This window comes from Lichenostomus cassidix, chromosome 4A (genome assembly GCF_008360975.1).
Source record: "Lichenostomus cassidix isolate B80296 chromosome 4A, HeHo_3.0, whole genome shotgun sequence".
NCBI classification, from domain to species: domain Eukaryota; kingdom Metazoa; phylum Chordata; class Aves; order Passeriformes; family Meliphagidae; genus Lichenostomus; species Lichenostomus cassidix.
In genome coordinates this window covers 13885227-13890505 of record NC_139485.1, presented here as the reverse complement: position 1 = coordinate 13890505, position 5279 = coordinate 13885227, and positions in this window count along the sequence as shown.

Genomic DNA, 5279 nt, shown 5'->3' with positions numbered 1-5279 from the left:
AACCCCAGTGCCACCACTTGTGTTTTCTCCAGGCAGGGGGAATTCTGACAGGAGAGCTCCTGGAAATGCCCTGCCCCAGGTTTGAGGCCCATGTGGCCATTTCAGCCTCTTTGGCTTTTGCTTCTCTCTCTTTGGAGATGTAAATCCCATGGATAATGATTGGAGCCTAAAGAGGTAATTTCTGCATTAATAGAGACAAATATAAAGTGACCAAAATCCTTTGCAGATGGGGCAGGGCCACAGTTCCAGCCCCAGTATAGAATCCCAGGATAGTTTGGGTGGGAAGGGACCTTAAAGAACATCCCATCCATCCCATCCCCTGCCATGGGACAGTTTCCATTGTCCCAGGTTGCTCCAAGCCCTGCCCAACCTGGCCTTGGACACTTCCAGGGATCCAGAGGCAGCCACAGCTTGCCTGGGCAACCTGTGCCAGGACAAAATTTCTTCCCCAAATTATGTCTAACCCTGCCCTCTGTCAGGCTGAAGCCATTCCCCCTTTTCCTGTCACTCCAGGCCCTTTTCCAGAGCTCACTTCTGGCCTGAACTCAAATTTGTAAGCATTTTGGGTAAGGCAGGGCGAGTCCAGCGTAAAGAACTCAAGCCCTGGCTTTAAAAAGGGTAAATCCTAGGAATTAATATCAAAGCAGGAACAGTCATAAGGAGAACATATGGAAGTGTCTTTTTCTGCTCACAGTGATTGGAAACTGCACGCCCAGGCCCTGATCCAGCTACAGGACCCCACATCCGGGGCTTAGTTTCCAGGTGACCCTGGATTTCAGCGATTTCCAGCCTTGGGATTGTTAATGTGAGATGACAGCAATAACCAGGGAAGGAAAACCCCACGTGTTTGTTCTTCCCAGCGTGCCAGCACTTGTGGATTTAAGTGAGGAGAAAGATCACAAGGCTCAGACGGAATATCCTCCAGAACACAGCCCTAAAGCAGCAATTTCCTCTGCGGAGCCCATGTGAGATCAAGGCAGGATAAAGCACTCCATGTGAGCCTGGCTGAGGGGATTTGGGAAGGGGCAGGAGCCATTTGTTGGAGATGGAATAGTAAAGATTAAATTGGGTGTTACAGGGGGACCTTTCCAGAGGGAGCAGCTCCAGCTCCGAGTGCCATTTGCCTTCACCTCTCCTCCAGGAGAAGACTCCTGGCTTTGGGAATGCAGCATTCCTGAGCTAAACCTGCTGATAGGAACATGTGCGTTTCATCTCGGAACGAATAAAAAAAAATGATTGAAAAATAGCAAACCCTGTAATTTTGGTGAGGAATAATTCCCGTGCGATTGGAGGCAAGGCACTCTCAGATGGAAGGGGCTGGTTCCTCTGGATCAATGGGATGGAAACATCTGCTTTATCTCACCGAGATCTGAAGAGGTAAGGGCTGACAGCTCTTTGTGGGAATCTTCGCTATCTCATTGTATATCTAAATTACATTTATTGATGTCCAACGTTGATGTTTCGGGTAATTCTCGTGGATCTCACAACCTTCTGTTTCAAATTCACAGTCTTCCACCACTCAAACTATTATTATTTTTACCAGTCCCAAGGGTGTGCTGGAGTCTCTTTGGTACAAATTAGTGAGGCTTTTATGAAAAACTCACAGTTTATGGAACAGAGGTTCCCGTTGGCTCCCTGACCCTGAGGTAGTGACAGCTCCCACCGGAGCCTCACCCCCAGCAGGGGTTTTAGCACCGTTCCCAGTGTGGCTTGGGAGCTGACACGGGGTGAGGAACAGCAGTAATTTCCCCCCAAGAGGGACAAAAAAGCCAAATGTTGACAAGTTTATGAGTACAAACATGTCAGGGGAATCTCCTGGCAGTGAGGCTTTGCTGCCAGCCTGTGCTGGGTTTACCTGGGGCTTGTTGTTCACCTGGGCTGGGCTTTGAGCTGGGGGAGAAGGGATTTGGGGAGACAGAACCCCTTCTGCAAGGAACAAGAGTGGGGTAGAAATGACTCAAAGATCCCAACCCGAATAATTCTATTAAAAAAACCCCAAATTCAATGAGTTTTGAAGAAAGCTGAGAGAGAGAAGAGGGTGGTGGGAAGATGCTGAGGCTGGAGGAAGAAAACTCACAGAGTCCCAGGATTTCCTGAGCTAGAAGGGACTCACAGGGATCATCCAGTCCAGCTCCTGTCCCTGCACAGACACCCCAACAATCCCACCCTGTGCATCCCTGGCAGCATTGTCCAAATGTTCCTGGAGCTCTGGCAGCCTTGGAGCTGTGACCATTCCCTGGGAAGCTGTTCAGTGCCCCAGAACCTTGTGGGGGAATAACCTCCCCTAAAAACCAACCTCAACCTGCCCTGACACAGCTCCAGCCACTCCCTGGGTCCTATTCCTGGTCACAGAGGGCAGAAATCAGAGCTGAGTGTGAGCCTTTTGTAAGAATTCCTTGGAAAAGGAAGTTCAAGTGTGAAGGGTAAGCAGGAAACCTGAGGGAGGTGAAGGCAGCAAACCCAACCCTCCCAGCTCTTTCCCATCAAGGGCTTCATGTCACTACAATTAAAGCTGAATTAATAAAGAAAATGATTTTTCAGTGGACAAAACACATTGGTGAGACCTTGATCTTCCTAAGGTACCAAAACAGAGCCAAGACCATGATCCAAAGGAGAAACCAGGAAAAGCAGAACAAGGGAGAAAGAAATCACCCAGTGAAACACATCTGGCTCACAGCACCCATGGAAATCCATACAAACCCACCTTCCACAGCCCCTCCAGGCTCTGCTGGGGCAAAGGGGGCTAGAATGAAAAATTAATTGTAAGCTCTTACTTAACACAGTTTTTGAGACAAAAAGAAGAGAACAAAAGAGTCCTCCAGGCAAAAAATGTGGAAAATGACGATCATTAATAACGTCAACTCCTCACTCCAGGATTTTCATCAGTTGGCTGAGGTGGCATCACATTGTCAAGTCACAAAAGCCATAAACACACCCAAAAAACCTGTTTGATCCCAGAAAAATAAATGCAGAACTCACCAACATCAAGAGCTCCAGTTGGAGTGTATCCAGAATGTCCAGGCTTGGAAAGGCCTAAAATCACCCTGGAGTTTTCTGGTAGGTGGAAAACACCCTGAAACTGCATTCCTGAGATGAGGAATCCTCTCTTCAGGATTCTTAATCTCCCATGGTCAAGTGTTGGTGTGAAAAACAAGGATCTGAAACACATTTTTAGCCCAAGCTTCTGGATTTCCATGAATCTCAAGTTCTCTTCTGCTCAGGGAGGATGGAGAAGCTTCAGGAGGTCTGAAATTGTTCAGAAATACACGTTGGAAAATGATCCTTTTCCTTTTTGATAACCCAGAAAGCAGGAGCTGGTGTGCTATCTATTAAACTATACATAAAGACATAAAAAAGGAATTCCTAATCCACATCCAGAAGGGCTGAGGTTCGAAATCCAGACCCCACCCAGGATTTCAGCATCTGGAGAGTCCCATCTCGCACCTCAAAACATCCCCAGGCCTGGGCTTTGATTTGCATCTGCAGCCCTTTGTGTTGTTTTCTCGGGGGTGCAGCATTTTCCAGGCTCTTTCCAGCAGAAATCTTTCCATGCTGCCCACTGCAGTTTTTATGGAGTCACGAGGCAACTTCACAGCTGAGAAACTTCTCCCTGGCCCCACGCTGCCTGCCAGCTTTGATGTGCACAGCCCTATAGCCATGAAAATTCACATCCACTTAACTCAAATCCCTGCCGACGAAATCCTTGGGAATCAGCAGGTTCCTGGGTGGATTTGCAGCTGCTGCAGCAGTTTGGGCACAACGTGGCTACCAAAACCCTTCCCTGGGAGCTCAGGAGTGGCATCAGTGCTCACCAGGCACCCAGGAAGTTGGTGGGAAGGAGAGATGGCACCAGGATTGGTGGGACACATCCTGCCAGCAGCATTCCCAAAGGAAAAGATCCCAAACACAGTCCTGAAAAGGCTGATGCTGTATCCCAAAACTGTTTTCCAGCCCAGGCCTTTGCAGGACCCTTTAATGTAGTTCCTAAAGCCCAGCTGGGGTCCAGAGCTGCTTAGGGGAGTTTAGGTCACCCCCAGGAGGAATCACTCTGGAATTGGGAATTACCTGAGCTGCTATAATTGCCTGCAGCAGGACAGCCTGGGGCACCTGAGGCTTCCTGGGGAGACAGGCTCTAGTGGCTGCTTTCCTATCTGGGGGCCAAACATCCTTTCCAGCCTCCCTGGGCAACCTGTACCAGGGCATCACCATCCTCACAGCCAGGAATTCCTTCCCATTCACCCTGCCCTCTGGCACTGGGAAGCCATTCCCTGTGTCCTGGCACTCCAGCTCTTGTCCAAAGTCCCTCTCCAGCTCTCCTGGAGCCCCTTTAGGCACTGGCAGGGGCTCTGAGGTCTTTCTGGAGGCTTCTCTTCTCCAGATGAACACCCCCAGCTCTCCCAGCCTGGCTCCAGAAGAGCTCCAGCCCTTGGAGCATCTCCTTGGCATCCCCTGGACTCACTCCAGCAGCTCCAAGTCCCGATTTTGGGGTTCCAGAGTTTGGGGCAGCTCTGCAGGTGGGGTCTCACCTGAGTGGGGCAGAGGGACAGAATCCCCCCTTCCTGCTGCCCACGCTGGGGAGGTGCAGCCCCCTCATTATCTACCCCAGCCCCTCTCACTGTGACCCACCAGCCCCCCAAATTCCCCCTTCTAAAGCCCCACTCTGTGCCCTGGTTGTCTCCCCCATTTGCCTCCTGCACCAATCTGCTTTCTTTAAACACTTATTTCCATCCCCGTCCGATTTCTCCCCCTTTTCCTGGTTTTCTCTCCAAACAGAGGGTTTCCAGCTCGGGAAGGGGATGGCCACAGTGAAACTCCAGAGCTTTATCCCGTGGCCTTTCCCAGCCTGGCACGCAGCGCTCAATTTGGAGCGCGGTGTCCTCGCTCTGTTCCATGCCGAGCTCTGTTGTCCAGAGGAATTAATTCCAGATTATGTGTGGGTGTGGACTTCAGCTGGGCAAAATTTGGATACCCTGGTTGAGTCATTATTGTCTGATGAATCTCTTGGTGACAGCCTTCGCCCCTATTGTTCTGAGGTGAGCCCCGTGGCAAGAAATGTGAAGGCAAGAAACAAAAGAATATAAAGAAAGGTTACGAAATCAAATTCAGTTAAGGCAGGGTTATTGTCCCTCCATCCCGCCTCTCTGGCCTCCAGTTGGGATTGGATTTGGCAGAAAAACAACCCCCGTGGGACAGCTGGGGTTTAGGGCAGGTTCTGGGGGGAGCCCGTCCCCGTGGGACCCTGGTGGCCCCAATGACACGGCAGAGACAGGGAGGAGGAG